General features: G+C 43.6%; 1 protein-coding gene across 3 annotated transcripts in view; it reads left to right on the top strand.

Annotated features, from left to right (window-relative positions):
• Positions 1 to 23,203, top strand: part of PDE8A (phosphodiesterase 8A) — a 140,713-nt gene that overhangs the window by 74,273 nt on the left and 43,237 nt on the right. The window lies entirely within an intron of this gene.

The following is a 23,203-nucleotide window of genomic DNA, read 5'->3' as shown; positions in this document are numbered from 1 at the left end:
TCATCCTTGTGGACACCAAAGATGGCAAGTTGAACTCGGCCTTGGTGACAGTAAGGACAGTTGGACAAGGTGTGAATGGGTTCAGAGTTCATGTTTCTCAGTATGGGAGTGGGATTTGCAGCACTAGAAGATTTTGCAAGTGGTTCCAAGGTCCGTGGATACTCAGGCTCCTGGCTTGCCTTGCAGTTGTGCCAGACTCCTCCCACTGCACCCCTGGCCTGGCTGCCTGGACTTTGCTTCGGTTATGGCTGGGTTAGAAAGGAACCAGTCCACAGCATTCTTGGTTGTTTCTTTTTCTTTTCTTTTTTTTTTTTTTCTTTTTCTTTTCTTTTTCTTTTTTTCCCTCTCTGCACCAATTTGTGATCTATTACCTATTTCTGTCCCATTCTCAGCAGACCTTGCTAGGCCATGGACCTTACAGCTCATTCTCAGGGCAGGGCCCTACCTGTCTCTTTCCTGGAAATTTATGACCATTTGCTCTGTGATAATTGCAATGTAAAACCTTCTTGCTCGTGGGAAAGATGTATACTGCTGTGTGCGTGCATTTGCACTGAATGCCATGTGCCAGCAGTGTGTTAAGAAAAATGTCTTTGAAAGTAAAATAGGCCAAATAGATTGTAATCTTAACTGCTTTGTGGCTCAGATATTGAACCAATTAGCAGTTATCAGAAAAGAGCCCAAGAACACTAGGAGGGTCTTATGGAAAAGTTTTATACCTTTTGAAGACCTTACACTGCCCCATCCCTGACGAGACTTTTACTGACTGGAAGTTACGAATGTTTTCACGTCAGGAAGTCCTTGGAAGTCTCCTACTCTGCTGCCAAGACCCAGCCCAGCTTCTCCTTAGCTGATAAAATACAAGTGCCTGAAATGGGAAGGAGAGCAGCAGTACGTCTGGGCTTCTGTAGCGGGGAGGGAACAAGCGGACCACCAAGTGGGATTTTGACTTTTAGAGCTGGTTGCTCTTCAGCCTCTGCAGCTAGGTGTTTGAACGGAACCCTGAAGAAGAATAAGACTTCCATGTGGCATTGACTGCAGGACGGACGAGGGGATTTTGAAGAGGAACTTGACAATTTTTTTACCCAGCAGTACTTCAGTCAGATTCACACAGGTGCCAAGTTCTCCCATTCTTATAGGGCAGACCAACTGTACTGAAAGCAATGGAAACCTGCTTTAGTTTTGAAATGCCATTTGGGTGCTTTGCATGAAGTACCTAAGCTGACTGTTGGCGAGGCATTACAAAACTTGTAAACAGGAAGAAAAAAAAAAGAAAAAAAAGCTTTCCTTGATGAAAGTTTATGCAAATTCACTGGTTTCTTTGGAACCTTTCGTTAAGATGAATCCCATCTTTAGTCATTGCAGTGCTAAGGCAAGTCGAGTAGATGTGGAGTGAGGTTGCACCATCAGCGTGTGGGCAGGGAACTCAGAGCCACTGAGGTTTGCCTCCTGTGCCAGAGCAGGTCCTGCAGCCTGTCACTGGCTGTGCAGTGCCATGTCTGATGAGCAGCAGAATGGAGTCATGCTGCCTGGACAGCTGAGCAAATAAACAGAGAATTTACAGCCCTTTGGTATACAAGCTGTGGGATTGTTACCTGAGGCTCTTAAAATGGGAGGCAGCCCAAGCTGCACGTCATGGGTGGCTGTGCATGCTGCCCTCTGCCTTTCTCTGGGATGAGCTCTGTGTGCTGCAGAGCCATTGCTTTTTTTCAGATCCCTAAATTCACATGCTGACTTTTGGGATTACTTTTCAGTCAAGGCATGGTTGTAATTATATTTGAAGTATTAGAGGCCTAAAGAGCCAAAGTCAATATTTTTTTAATGACCTGTTTAATGCCAAACGTAAAACATGAAGATTTGATTCTCCAATCACTTTTGCGTTTTTATGCTTTGAGTTGGAGATGGCAGATTTAAAAAGTTGAATTTCAGTATTAACACATTTTGGTTTTGATATCCTGATTTATTCTATTTTTGTATAATGCATTTTCTTAGATTAACAGTTTTTTCCCATTCCACTTGCTCACTATTTTGCTGGCTAGCGTAGCAGTGGATTAAGGACAAAATAAGCAGATCAGCAGAGGGGCTTTGAACAAACAGGATTTTGGCCTTTTCTGTGTTCTGGGGACATAGACAGCTACTGGAGTGGGAGGGATGACCTGGGTCATGGAGGTCGCTCCTCTGCTATTATGGGCAGCCACAGCATTAAATGTCTGTCATAAATGCATCCTGTACCATCTCAAAACTAATTACTTTTCAGCCGTTCCCTGTTCCTATTAGAAGGCTGTTCCAGATCCTTCCTCTTCAGAGGGTTTCTAATCCTCTTTATTTCAAGCCTACGCTTACTCATGGTGAGTTGATACCTATTTCTTCATGTGACAGAATTTTACTTTGGCTTCTGTAGTTATTTTCCCTCCTTGCTCTTTTTCTGCCCCGGCATTTTGATAGAGAGCAGCCATACATCCTTCCAGCCTTCCTTATGTATAAGAGCTGTTCCTGGGCTTACCCAGGGAAAGCAGGAAGAGGGCAGGGCGGAAGGACTCTGCCCGTTGGAAATGCAGATCCTTCTGTCACTGGATATTCTTTGGACTTGTTTGCTGTTCAGAAAAGCTTGCCAGTGCTGCTGATGGGTGCAGAGTTGGACGCAACCCGGTAACTGCCTGTCTCCAGTCTTTTGGAAGTTCTGCCTTCTGCTATGGCCAGTGCTGTTTCCTTCGTTTGCTCCATGGCTTATGTTTGCTCTGTAAGATGCTGTTCATCATGTTGTTGATACAGCACAACCATGCGTCAGTCTGTGAAGAGGGCTCCTGGATATTTGGGCAGTGCAAATAAACATGCATAGTGGAGTTGGAGGGCGAGCAAAGCTGCAAAGGCACTTGAGGCTTTCCTATTGCATGAACAGCAATAAAGGTTGTTAGAAGGAGCCAAATCTAGCCCAAAGAGGCTTGATTTAGGTTTTCCTATGATTCCTAATCCCCTTGATTAGCTGCAAGGGCACCTGGATGTGCACTCCTTAAAGTGCTTTGCAGATCATGACCATCTCATGCAAGCTCTCCTCTTTGTATTATATTCCCTGTTAGATTTTTTACTATCCCGTTTTCTTTAGACATCATGTTTGCTAGTTAGTAGTGTATGAGTGATAAAAATCTGTCCGATGGAAACATGTAACAGCTTTTCTCATCCCCCCCATCTGAACTGTTGTTTAATTGAGCAGCCTTCAGGTCTGTAGACTCCATTGATTTATTTCATGCAGCTCTTTGTAGCGGTCTGTGTTGTTACTATGGCAATGGGAAAACATAAACAGTATAAATGAGTAATGGCAATAAGGAATTGTTAGTTGGCAACAGAGATGATACATTTTGACCCTTTGTGAGATTTCTTTATTGTCTGAGGACAGACAACAAAATAAAGGGATGGTTTTCATCTGTCACAGGAACAACATCCAAATGGAGAATATTTCAAATTGGGAAGGGATGCATTAACCCCAGAGCAACCTTAGACCTTTGTTACCTGTGACAAAGCTCTGGGGCCCAAGAAGATGTCTAGAAAACTGCTGGATGACTTGACTATCAATCTGTCCTGGAGCTGGAGCTGTTCTGGCCCACCAATGTTTCTGCAGGAATTGTCATCTGTAAGATGTTGCTCAGAGGTAGCACCTCACATTGTGTTACCTCCCTGACAGGTCCCAGTCCTCAGCAGCTCCTTCCAGCAGGGTAAGCAGCTTCACTGCAGGAAAATGAATGAGCCCAGGGACCCCACTTTGCCACATGGCTCTGCATTTGGTTTGCAGAATCCTGGCTTGATGGAACTGCAGCCTGTAGCCTGTGACTTCAGAAGTGTAATTGCTAAGTCATGTAAAAAGATTAAAAACGAAAAGAGCTCACTCTCACTCATACAGACCCTGAAAATTCTGTTCTGAACTTGGCCTCGTGCTGGTGTGGATTTGTGCAGCTCAGAGGAGCACAGAACAACTCGTGTTTGCCTGAAGATCTGGATGTGCAGTGTTGTTTGTTGGCTGCTCATTTGGATCTGTTCACAGTGCTGGGTGAAGGGTTTTTGCTACATTTGCTCTCAGAATCTATCTCCCCCAGATTCAGTTTAAGCATAAATCAAATTGCAAGTCTAGATACTCGCTTCATCTAGACTTCTAAAAGAGCAAGGTTCTGCACAGCAGGAGCAAAAGTATCAAAATCTGTCATCCATGTTTAAATGAATTTTGGGCCTTGGATTCAAAATTGCAAACATGGTGGAATAATGACCAGTGACATGATAGATGTCCAGGGTGAACAGACGATGAGGTCTGTGCTCAGCCTGTACACTGCCATTGCCGTTGCTTTTCTTGTTTGTAAGGAATGGGACTTTAATGTCATCTGTTTGGGATGCTCGTTTGTTTGGTGCTGTAACATTCAGAAGGCTGTTGGCAATGAAACATACATACTTCAAACTGGTGCAGCTGTGGAAAGTGCAGCTTCCTAAATAATTGTGTAAAAAGGGTCAGGTCCTTACCTGGGTCAGTTGTACTGCTACCGGTGCTCATGCTCACTGATGGGATTTTATTCTGACTGGGGAGCAGTAACAACAGTGTGCTGTGGGTGCGTTGGAGGTAAGCATGCCTCAGAAGATGTCGAGTTCAAATAAATTACCCAGATGGGCAAAATTCAAGACTAAAAGCACTGGAGGTGCTTTTCTTGGTATGCAGTTTTAGAAATCCTGGTATGTGTTAGCCTGACATTAATGCCTGGCATGTTTCCTTTATTGTTTCTGATCTGCCAAAGTCTCATTCAAACTGAGTTAGATAAGTGTGGCCAGTTTGTTGTTTGCCAATAAACTTTTCTCTTTCCTCTTATAGATCTCTGAAAACTTCTTTCATGAGTTTATGTGCTGTGGAGATGTCAGTAAACACTGAGATTTGTATTTCATTCTGAAAAGTCTATGGGAAATATAGTTATACAGTTACCTCCTGCTAGGATTTCTGGTGTCTTTACTGGAGCACATAGTTAATCCCAGCTGTTGTAATAAATATCCAGTGAAATTCTCTTTAGGTACTGACAAAATCAGTCCAAGCGCAATCCTAAGAACAAGATGTAATTCATTTAATTTGTATAATGTCTAGGTTGTCAGACTGAAAATGAATGCATATTACAGACTTCTTTGTGTACAACACCAAGCCATGATTCAGCAAAGCAATCATGCATGAACTTAAACATTCTCTGGATTTTAGCAAGAGGCAAGGAGGCATTCACACATTGCTCTGAGCACAGTGTCCTCCTCGTGGAGTTGCAGGGCTGCCTTTTTTAGCCGAAGAGTTCCCATGGATGCCAGTGCCTGTGCTCTCTGGGCACTTCCTCGAAATTGGGTCTGGCTGCTGAGGGCTGTCTCCTGACCCAGGCTGCAGTTTGTGCTGTGCTGGCTTACCTGGTTCTGTGCTTTCTGCTGTAGCAGGGCATGCACTGGAAGCAGCTGTTTCCACCTTTGGCCTTTGTGCTGCACGTTAGCCCAGGTTACCTGTGTCTATCCGGGACTGTCAGAACGTGTGCTGATCCCTGGGTTTCCTGATTCTCTTCTCTCTTGCAAGAGGCAGACCTGTCCTTGGGAACTGGCTGCTGAAAACAGCCATCTGAATATTGATTGAGGTCTGGCTTCAGGAGCAAGACTTAATTGAGCTGATCCTTGCCCTTTTTACGCTGTTTTGTTGAGTGCTTAATGCCTGTCTTGCTCAGATCAAAGTCCTACAGCAGTTGTGACCCATTTCTGCTGCACTGGTGTGGTACTGCCAACTCCAGAGAATTAAAAATCACTATTTTTGCCAGGAAAGCTGGTAATCTCATACAGCTACATGGCCCCAGAAGCTGGCCCTTAGGCTTTGAGGAAGAGAGCAAATATGAGATCCTCTTAGGAGATGCTAGATCTGGTAACTGCTGTGTACTGGTGAAGAGAAAATAATGTGTTCTGGGGAGAGTACACAGCCAAACTACTGCTAGGAACAAAAGTTCTGTCCAGAATTGCTTGGTTTGTAAAAGCCTTGTCACATCAAAGTTTGGATCTTCCCCAGAATACTGTTTCTGAACTCTGAAATACTTAAAAGAATGATTTCTGGCATGTAAAACGGCAGAGAGTTTGTGTAAAAGACTGCCTTAACTTTACACTCTTTACATAGCTTTTCATACACATTTAAAATTTTCCACATAGAAACATTTGCATTTTAATAGAGTAATTATCATTTCTTCAAGAAGAGAAACACCTCATGCACGATGCTACATGGTGATGTGAAGCACTTTGTAAATCAAAGATGCTAAAGGATGTCTTGGTTCTCTTTTTTAACAAAAACACTCAACATACTTCAAAATACACTTGTTATTTCCCTGTGGTGTGGGACCCATGTAGCAGATTTTTGTGAATTTTATGTGATCCTTTGGTCACATCAGCCAGATTACATTGTTTGCGGCCGTTTTCTGCTTTTTAGTGAAGGTTTGTTTCATTGCTTATCAGTAATTTTCTTTCCATGTTCAGCCCTTGCTTTTCTCTTGTGATCTGAGGTCTGTTTCCCTGAGCACAGGTTTCTCTATCCCCACCTTGAAGCGATGTAACGTCATCTCCCTGCAAGTCATTCCGTGCATCCATCTAGCCAGAAACATTGATTTTTTTGTTCAAACCCTTCCGCAGTGTCCAAGAATTTTAAAGCATACATTCCTAGTATATGACCTCTTTGGCTATATGGTGATTATTAATATTACAGAAGCAAGTAAGGAAATGACATCAGTAGATAAGATGGACTGTGCAATAGCAGAAGCTTTATCCACACTGAATACACTATTCATTTGCACAGAAAGATCATTTCTCAATTCAAAGAGGAATATTCTAATTTAAGGCCTAACTTCGGCCATATGTCAAAATCTGTGCAGAAACAAAGCTTAGCACTGTGCAGGGAGCCCGTAAGAAACACATTCCCCTTTGTGGATGGCGACTGGTAGGTGCATCCAGCCCTCGGAGCCCTCGTTTTTTCCTGACAAGCTCTCTTTTTATATCAGAAAGAGCTTCAATTTAGTCTGTTTGTAATTTAATGTAGAGTGACTCAAAGGTGTAAAAAATGGGAAATGCTGTAGTGAGTGGCCTCCAGGTTAACTTTCCCATAAGCCTCACCTAGGAGGTTTTTATTGCTCGTTTGAGCAGATCAGAAAGCATGCTGCAGGAGCACAGCTCTGAAACAGACTTCCATGAAACAAACTTTTGTGTAAAAATTCAGTTGAATGTAGGTGATAGCAGTGAACATTCCAGACACAGAAGGTCAGAGGAGTCTCTGTTCAGCCACACAGGAAAGGCCAGGAGCTGGAGGCATGGCCAGTCTCCATGGTGCGGTGCTGTAGGGAGGCTGGGAGAGTGCTTTGTGTCCTGTGCTGTACCTGCCGTTGAGGACCTTGTGCTGGGAAGGGGAAGGGAGGTCCTGCAGAGGATGGTGATTTTTCGGCAGCCCCTCAAGGGCTCCATCAGCAGATGGCTGGTGTGGCCACCCACCCTTCCTACGCAGTGCCGTTCCTGTGCTCGCACACAATAGTGTTCCATACTTCCATTTGTATTTGGAGCTGTGTGCTGCCTGACTTTGCACACCACATTCACCTCTGCTGACATAAATCAGTGCTTCACAATGGAAGGCCCTAAGCAAGCACAGTCAGTAGAGATGGACTGTATGGCTGTGGAGCTTCGCTCAGTTCTGTCACAGCACCATTGCTGCAGTCACTGCAGGTCAGGGCCAGGTGCCTGTCCCTATCTGTGCATTAACTGTAAGCTGCAGTGGAATGAAAATATGGAAAGGGAGCTGTGGTAAAATAGTGTTTTCATCCTGGTGGGCTTTGCAAAATCCCAGCCTTCAGATAAGGTGTTAGCTTTGTCACTTTGTTGTCACACCCAAGTGAATGCCATTCTCCGATAAATACTTTGGCATTCCTCCAGTCTGATTTGATTATTCTTGGAAGCATTGTCCAGTCACATATATTTTTAACCTCCTTTTAACCAAAGTTAGAGGAGGTTTGTGAACAATTAGCCCTGTCTGCCTGCAGAGGATGTGGTGCCCTGGGCAGATCTGTGCCCACTGCTGAAAAGACCAAGCCACATCCAAAGCTCTCTGTGACAGATCCCAGGAGCAATCTCTGCAAGCTACAGCCTGCGTTGCATGGAGTGCATGGCGGGGTTCGTTCCTGGCCCCAGTGCAGTCAAAGCAGCTCAGGTCTGCAAATTAGCTCCTTTGTTAGCAGCTGAGTGGAGCAGCTGAGGCCTCAGCAGGATGGGAGCAGTGTCAGATGCCGTGTGATGCACAGACATGCAGCATCCCTTCTCTGGTTAGGACTTACTGTGCTGTCAGAGGTACTAACGTAAGCTGTGAGCCAGCATAAGCTGCTTGCTAGCTCCCATTCCGTCACTGCCAGCTGCTTGCACCTGCAGTGTTTGCTGGAAGTGGCTTAGGTGTGCTTGCAGCACCCTCACTGCTGGCCTTAGCCAGCTGGGCTCTGCCTACCTGCATCTCTGTGCTGCATGCCCACGTTCAAATCTGAGGGGAAAGAATCTCCCCATGTTCCTCACTCAAGCAAAACACTCATTGCAAGTTAGTTTTAGCTCTGCCAAAATCACAAACTAATTGAAACCAGGAAAATTGTGATGTAAGTAGAGTGAAGAATGAGAAGCAATTGGTTGTCTTTCTGTTCTTTTTTCTAGCCATTTGTTAGCCTATTGCCACTTGCCAGTGTTTTGGAAGAACTAAGTCTGCTTGTCACTAGAGCTGTGTTACAGGCAGGTCTGGCCCTGTGTGTGTTAGCTGTGTCATTTGATTGCAGTGCTGACATGGTTCTTGGTGTGTCCTCCTCCCCAGGAATGTATTTTACATTTTGTGTCTCTAAGGAGAGGAGAATTTGGCGAGGAGCACTGAGAAGCATCTGGCTTTTTCCTGTTGTTCTGTCTTTCTCCACTGAGAGTGGACAGCTTTAAATGTAGCTGCTGATTCTAATTGTTGGAATCTGTTCTGCTTAGATTTTGGCTGGCAGTGTTACCTGGATAGGAGGAGTGTCCTGAGACTCTACTTATTGAATTGCATCCTTTCAGGGAAACATCTTTTGGTCAGATCCCCAATTTTTTCCAAGCAGTATGCTGGTCGTTTGTCATGAGCTCCTCAAGAACTTGTTTAGCCTAGGACTTGATACACTACATCCCTTTAAAAGGAGTTGCTTAATGGCAATTTGAAAGAGCTGAAAAATGATGTGCCTCAGTGGTCTCTTTACAGTGGCTTAGTAGGGATGAGGTTTTTTCTGGAGGATACCATTTTTCTTGATACAGCTGCTTGGGATGCAATAGTGAGGCTCTGTGTTTGTGGTCAGCGGTCCAACATTACTCTTTAATGGGTTAAGGGATCATTAAATTGGGCAGAGATGGGCAGAATGATGTTCAGTCAGAGCAAAAATGCCTTCCCCTGCATTTTCTTTCTACTGGCTGTAACCTGGCTCTGAGTCACTGTATGCCCAGCTGAGTGGTTATTTTTTTGGATCAGGTTTGACATTTGTCCACAGCTGGAAGATATGAGAGGAGATTTCACAAAGCAAATGCTGAAATACATAACAGAGATGTCATGCCTGCTCCTCCATCCATGGGTGGGGTGTTGAGCTTGCTTCATATCAAAGTGCTTTAAACAGGAATATATAAAAATATAAGTTGTTATTGTTCTACATGAAAGACTGATGGTGGTATGATCATAATGAAATGGTGCCTGCATTTCTGGTACTGCTGCCTGTATGTTCACAGAAATTTGTCCTTTTTATCCACATCAGCTTTTTGTGTCCTAAAATAATGAGAATATTTACAAAGTATTCCAGATGTTAACCACGTGAATTCTTAAAAATGATGCTTTCATGATCACATAGGTAAAGATTTGTGATCAGATCTTATACAGACCAAATTAGTGTAGCTCCAGGGAGCAGCTCCAGTTTGCATCAAATGAAGATCGCACCCTGTTTCATTGAGACAGTAATTTTCATGCAAAACACACCAGACATCACAGGATTCCAGTAGTTCCGGCCCATTTGTCTGCTGCTGCTAGGAAGTTGTTTACTCTTTTGTATCACTCTCTGCTGACGTCTGCTCACTGAACAATGTCATCAAATTTCCTGTTTTTTGGCTTGTGGAAAGTAGCTCCCCCACCTTATGCTAAAGCTTTGCAGCATGGAGAGCAGTGGAGCCGGATGCACCCAGCAGACAGGATGTAAGGTTAAATGCAGCATAGCTAAATAAATAAAGTAGGTGTTCAGTTGTAAATGAGAGCTGCTTACTTATCATGAGGATAAAGCTGACAGTTCAAATGTTGAGCCGTGATAAAAATCCATGTTTGTTTCAGTGATCTTTCTAAATGGCGTTTGGATTTTTTTTTTTTCCTGTATGTTTCTCTTGCAGAAGGCTATCAACAGATTCCTTCCTGAGGCGGCCAGGTTTATAAATTTGAAAGGTTTATAATTTGGTGTTGTAGGATGTTATGTGAAACCACCTTCAGATCTTGTAAAACATTCTGCAAACTGTTGAGCCTGAAGCTGCTGCTCATGCTGTCACACTGGGGCAGAGAACTGCCAGCAAGGCGTGCAGCAGCACTCCTCTGCTAGCTGGCTGAGATCAGTACTGCTGACACACTGCCAGGGGCCTGATCCCCTTACGTTTTGGTTTGCTTGTGTTTTGGCCAGTGGCACAGGGTTATTAACTTCCCCTTGGACAAGAACCAGTGATGAGCAATGCAGACCTTAGTTCAACCGTTCTTCCAGGCAATGTTTTGAGCAGCTTTACTCGATCATACTGACAGCAGCACCCTGTTAGCCTCCTGTCACGCAAACCAAAAGGAAACACCTATTGGAAGAGAGAAACCACCTTTGAAAAATAGGGCACATGGTGCACCTGATAGTGCTTGCATTGTATTTCTCTTCTGTAGATCTGTCGTGCTGCAGATGGTTTCCCCATCACCCCATCTCCAAATCCTATTTCTGTTTTGCCCAAACAGCTTGTGTACTTGGCTGAGAGCGGCATCGCACTGAATGAAAGCAGTTCTTGTAAGGAATCTTCTGAAGTCTTTTATTTTAAAAAACAAACCATTTAGAGTTACTCCACAGAGTGATGGAAAAGTGATATTTCTGTGTATCTTTATGGTCAGAAAGTGCCACACCTGGTTCCCACATAATCCAGAGCTCCTGTGCTTCCTTCCAGCATCCTACTTCACCAGCAGGGCCCTGCAGTCAGTGTGCAGAGGTGAGCGAGATGCAGTGCCCAGCTGTGGTACTGGTGTGTTTGCTTTGTGTGCTCAGGGCTTTGGTTCCATTTGCAGTGGGACTGTCTCACTAAGATCACACATGTGAGGTTTCTCCAGGACAGCCTGCCAGGCCAAGCAGGATGAGATACAGCCAGCTTTTGCTCCAGGCTGTTAAACCCTTGCAATGAAAACCTTGCACACTACACAAGTACAAATAAAGAAGTTGATTTGGTCCTTGTGTGGACTGCCCATAGCACAGGACCACATCAGTCACCTTCCGCTTTGGAACCAGCTCTGTCTGTGCTCAGGGAGGCTCAGGAAAGCTGCAGGAAAGGAGACGGCTGCAGACAATGAGTGTGGTGCCTAGGCAGGGGTAACCTTCATCCAAACAATTGGCAGGGCCTTCTCTCTCTTTGTTTCTTCACTGCCCTTCTTCCTCTCTGTGTATTCCCTGTTCCCTCCTCTGCATATTTTCAGAGGTTCATCCTGTACCCTCGTGCCCTTCTCCCATCAGGTGACAGCGGTGGTGTTTGATTATTTTGACTTCTGCCCTCCCATCACGACCTTGTTTGCAGCCCTGACCTCTCCAGTTCCTCCTGGGGCTCCTCACTTCCCTCCCCCTTTGCAGCTTTGCTGAAGTTGGAATGCTTGGAGCATCCCGTGCCTCTGGGCATCATCCCCATTCTTCCCAGACCCTCAGCCGGGCCCCTAGGAGAGCTGCTGCCTCCTGCTCCTGATTACATTTGTTCAGAACTTGCCTTTGTGGAAGAGATTTAGAAGTACAGGTGCAAGCAGAACTCCTGAAAAGATGTCATTTATTTTATTTCTAACAAATAAATTCCAGATGTTTCTCTCTGACTCTTGGAGTGCTGATGGAATCAGCCTGGGGCTCCAGTTGTAGCATGGTGGTAGAGGTCAGAGCAGGGAGAGAAATGAACACTCACCTCTATCCGTGGCTTACAATCAAAGGGATTCTGATTTTCCAGCCAGATGAAGCTGGGGGAGTTCCAGGTGAGACTGGGGGGGAACTGTGTGAAGAAAGCAACTAATAGGCGCTGTGTTAGTAACTAAATTAAATGAACTTGTACGACAGAAATGTTGGAAACAATAGAACATTTCAAGAAGAGAATATGCTATCATGCACAGAAAAAGAAAAAAAAAAGAAAAGAAAAAGAAAAAAAAAGTTCGTACTTACCAGAAGATGTTTGTTGCTACAGATGATGCAAAAAGCTGCTTGTTATGTGGGAGACATTACCTTGTGTAGTGCTGCTTGGAAGGCTGCAACTAACTTCTTCCTGAAAAAATAGGCAGCCAATCGAGTGGTAATCCTGGAAATTCTACATGCCATGCAAGCGTTTAAAAAGATGTAATAGAATAGGTTAAAAGTACAAAGCAGAATTGCAATGCAAAATCATCAGTTTAACTTTTAAGCTGTCATAGATGCTATGAAATTATGTCCTAGAACTCCACTGAAGTAGGAAGGTGGTATGTGGTACGTCTGCAGCATCAGAAAAATTATTCCTGGCATAGACATGTTTCAGTTGTAAAAGAAAATAGAAGAAATCAGTCCTAATTGGTTAAAATGTATGAGACTCATTACCACTCAAGGAGTACATGGGTAACAGTGACAGCGCTTAGTGCTGTAAAATAAAGAGGAGACATGAGGCTGAACTATCACACACTTGTGCCTGTTAGATTTACTTGACAAAAACGATTTGCAGGTAGTCATTCATTCATTCAGCATTCACAGCCAGCTGTGTGGAAAGGGCACTGACAGCAGCAGTCACAGAGCTCCCATCTGTATTGGAGTCCTAGTCAGCTTTCCTGGTGCAGGACTGAGAAAAGGGGGTGTGCAGGGAGAATGGGCAGGTTTAGAGCTCGAAATGCACTGGATCATCTCCATCCAACAGCAGAACATTGTTGTCTGTGTCACACAACCACCGCGAATCATGCGTACTTCATCTGGAAAGTATTTCTGGGTAGAGCCTCATATTACGGCCTGCAAATTTTGTTACTCTGCTTTGTGGAGAACATGCTGTGAGCAATTTATATCTAATGGGGCAGTGGTTTGATGCCACCTCTAATATTTTCCTGCTGTTCTAGAGGAGGTTTGTTTTGTTGAAAGACATTTGAATGTTCTTAAGCAAAATTAGATTACATACATAACTGGATTAAATTATGCACCTCGTACTATTTTCTGAAGTCATCCAGAGTACAACATAATGGTTCAAATTAAGCAGTGAAGAAAAAAAAGTAAACCTTTGGTGTTCTGTGGCTGCTGCCTGGACTGTACATGTTGGTGGCTCGTGCAGTTAGTCAAAATACATTACTGTCGCAATGCAGCACGAAAATTGCAAAGTTCAACATTTAGCAATACACCATTTGTTGTGTCTTTGGAGGATAAGGACAAAAGAGATGCAGAAAAATCCGCTAACCACACAAATATGAGTGCGGTAAGGCCATTCGTCCCGGCTCAGGGGAACACACAAACACATAAATCAAATGAAACATCTCATGATTGATAAAGGCTTTCCTAATCAAGAGCACCGCTCTCTCCCGTGCTTATAGTAATTACAGCCTTATGTTCAAAGTTCACAGAGGATGAAAAAGAAATCAGGTGATCTAAGACTTTCCAACAGTCTGATCTACATTATTCTTCAATGAGTACATAGGATGTTTTTTTTTCTAGTTTTCCAAGTGACCTTGTTGTATTTCATTACTGGGAGGAAAAGGAGAAAGAAAACAAGTGTGTGCAGTTGGTGCTGCACTCAGCTCAGAGCCATGGACGTTCCTGCAGCATGCTGCAGGCTGTCAGAGCAGCTCTGCAGTCCGCACGGGGCTGTGCAGATGTAGCACAGGGAGGACACAAGGGCTCACAAATGAACATTTCCTGCTAAAATTTCTGGTAAAAGCTCCCTGCCAGAGCTATCAGCAGTCTGGATCACTGTCTGGGAAGAAACACTTCGAGCAGGGGAGGAAGAAGGAAATGGTGACTGTGAACTTGTTAATGGTGTCGCCAGACAGGACTTTAATGTCTCTTCTCCCTTGTTTGTGCTTTGGCATGGAGCTTTCCCACTCATACCAAAAAGCCTGGGCCTGTCACATCCATTCATAGAAAAGACAGGAGAGAGAGAAAGCTTATCCAGGAGGGAAACATAGTTTGGATAGTTGAAAAACAGATGAAATGAGCTTCCATCTTGTCAGGTGCCAGAATTTGTATCTTAGGGAGATCGATTCTGGACAGATGCCAGTTTTTCTTGTGACTAATCACCTTGTTTTGCATAGGTTGACAACGTTTTAGTGTATAACAACCAGGACCTCTTTCTTCCTTCGCCTGTTTTATTGTTACTGCATGAGTAGAATGAGGAGCTGGTAAGAGATGGCCAGTGGAGCTCAGAGGCAGCTGGCTTTTCCTAAGAGTTTGTGGGCCTGTGGCAGGGTCTGGTGACTTGTAACTGGAAGAGGCTGATACAGCTTCTGGAAAAACAGATTCCAGACATCCTACCCATGTTATAGGCAATGGAAGTACCATTTAAAACTGGTTGTCCAAAGAACACTTGAAGGGCCAAGTCTGCTTGACCATGTTCACCACCACTAGCTCTGTGCTGAGTATTGGTGCTTTTATCGTGCAGTCAGCTGTGCAGTTTGCAGCCTAGCTCTAGTGCATGTGTTTACATTATGGATTTATTCAGTGTTTTTTCACCTCCTTTTCTTGGCCTGCGATCTTCCGCCTTATTACAGACCTTTCCTTCCCAATTTGCTGTGCAGCAGGGCTCTCTCACTTACTGTCATAACCAGGTAAAAGGATCTTATGTGGGTATCTCCAGATGCTGTCTCTTTCCTGTAAATCTCAGGCGTAAATAGAAGATACAATTTGTGAGGTTATTCAACATCAGTGTATTACTATCTGCACAGTTACGGCTCTTGTACTTTGAGAAATACAAACCTTAGATGTGGAAAGAATATACCCAGACAGTTGTGTAGTCAACAGACTTCACAGCAGGCAGGATTTTGCCTTGTTGGATGGTAGATACCAGCTGGATTTGCATCTCCATTAATGACCACAGTGGCTGCTTTAAGGGCTGTTGATTAAAAGGGAGCGGCTCCACTGAGAGCTTGGTTCCCAGTTTTGGTGTGTGAAACTTTACTGGGAGGTGGTAATGTATTGGTTGCTTAGGCATTCCTGGAGGCAAAAGCACGCTCCATGCTAACTCATTTTATTCCAGCAGTGTCATCTTTGGCACCTCGGCAGCTCTTTGGTAAGGGGAGAGCTGGGGCTGTGGAGATTATTTCTTAGCAAACATAGTAATGCAGTTAGATTCATTAAGTAATGTTTTGAGTTAAATAAAAGAGTGCTGGAGTGTGCCTACCACAACTGCAGATAGAGGGAAATTCTTTTCGCCAAGAGAGCTAAAATTAAAAGTGGAATTCTGGTTATAATGAAAAAATCCACGTTAGTAAAGATGTGCAAAGTTCAGGGGGATTGGTGTGACTGTAAAAAGGTTCTACTGTACGTAAGGAAAAAAAAACCAAGAGCAATCCCATGAACAGCGCATGCGATGTAACAGTTCAGGGGCGCTGTGGGCTGGCAGAAGTGCAGTGTGTTCCTGACCCAGGCACGAGCACAAGGCCTTTGTCAGGTTTCAGCCTACCTGGTGGGTCCTCCGAAATGAAGAGGCGTCTGTGTGAGAGGAAAGCAGCCTCCAGCAGCCACTGTCCCTGCTAGTGAAATTCTGAGCGGACAGAAGAAAGGAGGGATCCCAGCTCTCTTAAATCCATCTGTCTGTTTGCTCCCCATGATAAAACCTGGTGTAATCCTGTTGGTCTCTGGTATGATCATCCTAAATGAATGCTGGAGAGCAGAAGAGAGGACACGGTGCTATGAATTTCCTAGTATTTATTTTAAAGGATGTCTCGAATATGCTTGTAATCTCAAGCTTTCTGTGATGTATTGGAGATAAAGTTCTCCATTTGTAAGAGGCCAAGAACATCACTTTTGGTTTTCTCAATTATTAATGGACAGTGGCATTCAGTAAACAAAAATCCTGAAATGTTTGCTATTGCTACTGAATATCTCCTTTTGCTGATCTGTATTCTGTCATGGTAGCGAGTGGCAGCAGATAGAAAGAATTATTGTGGTCAGTACAGCTGTCTTTCCCCACAGTGTAATGCCTCAGATTTGCCTTTCAGTGAGGAAATCTATATAAAGATTTTTCTTGTAAAATTTTCTAAGTTGTCCAGCTGGGAACATGGGGGTTCCCAGGAGGCAGGCTGTGCTGTCAGCCTATTGCGTGTCATTTACCTGTGCTCTTTTTGTAATGTGGTGTTGCTCTGACTGTACATTTGCCAAGGGCTCAGGCTTCCACCATGCCAGCATGAACAGTAAGTTGTTAATGGCAATAGGAAAATCAAGTTTGTTCCTTAATAAAAGGGGGGCTCAGGATGGAGCAGAGGTTTTCTAGAAAACCTAACAGACCCACTGGCAGGTTCATGCTATTTTGTGCTACACGTTCTTGCTTTGCTTGATCTGTTTGTGGCAATTAGTGTTGGTAGATGAAGGCATGAAAATTTGATTTGACACATAAAAACAGTATTTGGAAATCTTCCTAATAGACTGGAATTTCCTTTTAGATACTGAACCCATTAAAATCCAGATGGTTCAATGAAAATGCCATTGAAATCCATATGAATAAAGCAAAAAATAAAGCTTACAGTGACAGTGATGGAGATCTGTTGTATCCTAATGTGTCTCTAATCATCTCTAAAAACTAACAAGTGGGAGCTGCTAGAAGGAAGAGAACTGGTAGACAAATATAAAACAGATTAGCACTTATTGCTTCTTGCCGGGATCTTCTGGCTTCTGCGGAATCACAAGAGAGCAAGCGGCTTGAATATTATTAAACAATAGAACTACTGTGCCGTATTTAAATCTCCCAGACTGCTGTGCAGCTCAACTGTGAAAGTGCAGGCAGCAGGAATTTCCCTCTGGGCCAGAAGAATGCAGTGTTTGTGTGGAAGCATCCACACAACTGGGGGACGGGAAGTAGTGATGCTGCAGCTGGCCTGCAACATTCATACACCTGAGGCAGCAGGAGGGATGAGTTCTTTTGGAGTTAGAGAGGGTGTTGAGAAAGTCAATGCTGGATCTATTTGTTTGCAAACCCCAGTGTACCCCAAAATACTGTGGGCCTCTGAATTTAGATGACACTTCCCCTCCAAGGTGCCAGATATTTGAGCCAACACTTAAATTTTGTTTAAAACAAATAAAACAGAATACGTTACTAATATCCTGAAGATGCCCTCTCTTTTCATCTGAAGCAGTTCAATTTCTGCATTTTACACATTCTTAAACTGGACTCTCCAAAAAGACAAATGCTTATGAACCGCGTTTAGCTTTGAAAATCTGAAACTGTTCTTACTACTTTTTTTGCCTTGATAAAGGCATCCATTTGTGCAACCTATGTATAGAAAACCGTTATTACAGGGTTTAAAAAATTCTTCTAAAGTACAAGCCAGATCATTTAAGCTGCTGTTTTTCTCTTTAGTGCAGGATATAACTACAAATGCTTTACAGCATGTCCTCACCACACAGAAATATTTGGCTGTAGTTGAGTGAGCATTCCAGGGATCCAGCGTGGGGAGAGCCTGCAGCCTCCAGCTGAGGTCTGTGCGTATGTGGCCTCCAGAGAGATGTTCCAGGAAAGCTTCCAGTCACAGTGGGCAGCCTGAGGGGAGACCCCAGTGAATCAGCTCAGGTTTTGAGGTGGTGAAGGTGTAGGGCATTTTAAACTCCGCGCTGGTTGGTCATGAAGGTGTTTGACAAAATGATGATGATGGACCACAGACCGTTGTTAAGGGTATTTACGTTTCTGGGGTTGTTGTAGAACATTTGTTTCACGTTTTTCCAATCTAATGCAAAATAAAGACAAACAGATGACATTTCAAGCCCAGTGTGCTTGTGTATATCATGCAGATCTCTAGAGGATCCCTGGGTCAGAGAACTGCTGCAGCAGATGCCATTTGCTGGACTTGAATATCTTCTGATGTGAGAACTGGTTCCCATTCAACAGCGTTCTCTTTGGTTAGAAAACATCATGTGGATTCATGAGCTGCCTCTGCGGGTTTGAGATCTGTGTGATTGTGCTGTAAGCATGCTAAGCGTTAATGACATTTATCATTTAAATATCCTGTCAAGAGCTGAAGGAATCCTTAGAGCTGTTGGTGTGCTCTGTGAAGAAGTTCTGACCTTTAACAGTGGTAGAGGTTACTGTCTTCTGTTCTGTAATTGTACAAAGCTGACCGCAGTGGGCCACTGGTTTGGGCCAGAAGCCACCCAGGCCTTACCACACTGCACATAATTATAAAAGTCCCTTTGGGACAGCATTTTCTTTTCTTTTTTTTTTTTTTTTCCAAAATAATGAAATGATTCACCTCTGATAATGTCATGCTTGCAACATGATAACAGTAATTTCGTATTACAAATACGGGAAGATTTTCCAAAAGGTGCGGAATGAATTCTCAATTGTATTTAAAGTGTGCTAGAAGGCAGTAAGCCCAATTTCGTAACTATATTACTCCAATTCTGTTCTAATTTAGCTGTATGTATTGGATTCAGACTAATTCTGAAGCAATGCAGATGGGAATTAGGTCCAGAATACAACAAACAACGTACCCAGTTGAAGGTGTCACCAGGAGCTCAGGAATAAGAGCATGGGTCCCATGGCTGGTATGCTTAGCAGCCTCACTTGAGAGGCAACTCACTGTGCTCCATAGAACTTCTCACAAAAACGGCAAGCTCTCCAAATTTTGTGTTCCTAATGATGTGAATCAGAGGCCAGAGCTTGCCTCCCAAGGGCTAATTTATGTAAAACTGATTCACAACCATTACTAAAACTTCAGAAATTGGGAACAGAGGGTATGATATCTCATTGCTTGTGTTGGTTGCTGTATCACCATATGGCAGCATCATAAATAATTCTTGTAGAAATTAATTTAATACTGGAAACAAACAAACAAACAAACAAAATAAATAAAGATATCATACCAGAACTTCAGGTGATCTTCAGACCTTGAAATACAGCTCTGACTCCATATTGTTTTGTTGACAGAGGTGCATCAGGGGGGAGCCAGATTTAGAATAAATGCTGGATTTCGTAAGAACAAATTGCATTGAGTCAGAATGCTGCATTATTTAAATTGTCGAGTCTGTGACATTTGTCTACATTTTTTATGAAACAAAAATAGGAAAAGATATCAAGGGATAGAATTAGCAGGTTTCATCTGGGCTGAACAGCAGTTTTGATAAATGTTAGCTGCCTTCTAGAGCTCTGTATTTCAGCAAAAGATGAACTAAGTACAGATTCGGGTCTTTTAGAGCCTGGTTTGCCTCCATCCTTGAATCTGTCAAATGAAGGCAGGTAACCCTAGGTGCTTTATTCCCTTCTGTTCTTTGATCTAATTGTTGTGGCCTCCAAATGGCCAAAGGAGTGACTGTGGGGCCAGACTCCTACTTTATAGTGAAGCAAATCCAGGTTATTCTCTTTGTGGAATTGCTCTGATAGCCAATGGGGTACTTTCTGCCTTCCAGCATCCACAAGTGTTTGGCTGAGGTTTTTGAGAACTGATGTTATCATGTGGAATTCAAATTTCTGCCATTAATGGATTCCAAAGGAGTTGAAGTTTGAGGTATGATCTGAACCTGTGAGTCTGAGCTTTCCCTCTCAGGGGTGATAAATCTATGCTTAGCACAGCAGGTTAAGGAAATATGTTTTTTCCTTTGTAAAATTCATCCCTTTGTTTTTCTTAGCATAATCTGAATTTTGAGTATTCTAGCCATCCTAAGGCTCTGAGCATGTTTTGGTGTTTGGTTGTTGCTGTGATGAGTCAAGTCTTCCTTCCAACTGCATGGCAAAACTTAAGTATGCATTTTAAAACTAAATAAAACACATTTTTTATGATGTGTTAAAGTATTGATCTGAGTAAAATGATGAATTTTTCTGACAGCAGTCCAATAAGCCCGGTGATGAAGTCTTATGTCACTGTAGTTATCCACGTCCTAAAATAATGAATCAGGGCCTTAGGGCTGAAGTCTTTATTTGAATGGGCAGTTACCTGGTGTTGAACAGCTCACCATTTCTCATCGCCTGCTTTTGAAACCTGGATGTCAGCAGGTTGCCTCAGGCAGCCCGAGGCTCTGCTTTAAAACATCCCACAAAAACTTCATGAAAGAAATGAGCTAAGAGCATAGCTCTAAAAAAGAAATGTGTTTGCTGCACCATAGCGGAGCACTGCATGGGAGTTAATGGCCAGAGGGTGCGGGGGGCTGACGCTGCCTTTTAGTTTGCTCTCCTCTCCAATTGGTAATGGTAGGAGAGGCGCGCTGGAGGGAGCCAAGATGTGAGACCTCTAGCAAACAGAGACCTGCGGAATGCAGGCTGCTTTGATGTGTCCTGTGCTCCAACCAGGCAGTTTATCGCCGCAGGGAGTGTGTGGATTGAGCTGGCTTTATGTCCACCCTTAGTCCTTACTATATTTATTCACTGGGCAAACTCCACAGGGCTTTTGTAGCTGTAGGAAGAAAAAAAACTTGAACAGCAGCCACCATGAAAGACCATTGCTGTCGATTTTGTCCTGGTAAAATGTGAGGAATGACTGATGGTGACAAGTACTGTACCAGGTTATATCAGGTCAGCGCCGCGTCTGTTGTACTTTAATCAGATCAGTCATGGTTGTTTGGGTCTGTATTTATTTCAGTTATTTTTATTTATCAAACATTCGCTTATCTCTGAGCATGGGAAACATGCAGTATTGCTATCAGCAGTTGCAGTGTTCTCAGTTTAGTGGTTACAACAGGCAGTGGGTCAGAGAACACGGGATGGCTGCAGTGCTGCGTGTGAGCACTTAGAGCAGGCTGGGGTTGGTTCTTTTTTCAGTAGGAAAGCAAAATTCTTGAGTGAATGAGAATATGTTTGTGCTGTTAAAGTACGTGCGAGCCTTGGCTGGGCTTGGTTTGTTGTGAGCTTATGTTCGTAAAGCTCTTTTCATTCATCCATAGAGTTTCAGCTCACCCTTGTTGCAGCCTTGGTTTTTGACACAGCACTTAATCAGCACGCTGCTTCCGAGTGCTATCAGCAGCAGACAAAGAGCTGAAATGATTAATCAAGTGATTGAACGGATTTCAACAGGATTAATAATTAACTGGAGTTCACTGATGTTTTGTAGCGGAGATGCAGAGCAGGGTTTTTCTTCGGCCCAGGACAGGCAGTTAACGTGTAATGACAGCTTCCCATTTGGGCAGTGCCCGTAACTTAAGCTTCAGTGGTGCATGCATGGGTATTTTCAGTGTCAGAATGCCACAGTTTGCTGGCATAAAAGCACTTTGCAGGCTCCGCGAATTCCCTGTAGGATAAATCTTGTAGCATAACTTCATAGAGCTTGGTCTGTGTTGGAACTGGGTGTGAGACTGCACTGCCCTGAGACATGGGGTTCAGAGACCCCAAACTTCAGAGCTCAGCTCCGAGTCTGTGCCCTGCAGCTCACGGTGGAACCGTAACAGTAACACTTGCTGCTTTATGCTGGCAGCTGGAGAGCAAAATAAATAGTGCAAAATTTAATTTGAAATGCGGTCATGACCAGAGAACTGACTGTAGAAAGGCATCGCTTATTCAATAGATACACCCCCTCTGTGTCCTTTGGGCATGCCTGCTGATCCCTCTGAGAACAAGGAGTCACTGCTGGCAGCGCTGCAGGGCCAGCACAGCCCTGGCAGATGGGGTTGGATCTCCTTCTGCTCCGTGCACTGTCAGCAGAACTGTTTGCTGTTTTCTGGTGCAGATTTGGAAAAAGTGGATGATGGGCCTCGAGGGAGGAGAAAGCAGTTTGATTTTTTCCTATGGAAGAGAGGTTTGGGGTCTTAAAATTATAAGAACTGACCAGAGAGCATTTAAATTAAGCCACTTGAATCCAGGATGGCTGAGAGTAAACCTGAAGCCCACCCACACAATTTTAATGCTGGCTTTTTGGGGCCCTCTGAAATAACACAGCAAACCCTGGCTCCTTTTTTGTAAGCGCTACGTTGCCATTTTTTCTTGATTTGTGTTTCTTGCTCATTTAATGTTACCCTGATGATTTCCAAGTTGATAAATAAATAAAATCACACATGAGAAACTCAGAGGGCTGAGCAATGGAGCGATGAGGTCAAAGAAAGAATAGAGCATGTAATTCAAAAAGATTTTTCTGTGGGATGTGGTGAGGTTTCTCTAAAATTACTTATTGGAAACGTTCTAGAGTGCAAAGCAATAAATCTGATCTTCAAGTGTGGCTTTACTTTGAAAAACAACAATGTAAAAATGACACCTTTGTACTCAAGAGATCTTTACTTTGTACATGAGAATCTGGAGATGTTTTCCATTTACTGCGTTACCCATAGCATTTTTCTGCTGTGTTTTCACTCCAGTATCTTTGCAGAGTCTGTGCTCTTCAGGGACCGTTGGCCGGACACTGCAACCCTTTTGGAATCAGGAGCATTGTTACTCCTGATTTCTAGTTTTCATTTCAGAGATAAGAGATGAGAGCTACTTAAGCACATGAAAACGCAGTTACTTGCCAAGTGGGAATTCCCAAAGACTGTAACCTACACAATCCTATTAGTGTCCTCTGTATTTATATGTTTATCTCCTTGAGAACGTCTGTCCCAGATGCCTTGAAAAGTCATTAGTGTGGAAGCCTGCACTCCAGCCAGTGGTACCCAATGATTAATTGCATTAGAGCCAGCTGCCATAAGCAGCACCTGGGCCATTCACCTCCATCGCTTCCAGTGGCATGTGAGGAAGAAAGATCCTGACTTGCACACAAAGCTAAGCTGCTGGGCTGAGTTACTAGAACAGCATCTAGTGCAGAAATCACTGCATGCACAAAGCATGCCATACCACAGCAGCATTTTAC

This window comes from Lagopus muta, chromosome 10 (genome assembly GCF_023343835.1).
Source record: "Lagopus muta isolate bLagMut1 chromosome 10, bLagMut1 primary, whole genome shotgun sequence".
NCBI lineage: Eukaryota > Metazoa > Chordata > Aves > Galliformes > Phasianidae > Lagopus > Lagopus muta.
This window is presented reverse-complemented; position numbering and strand designations above follow the sequence as displayed.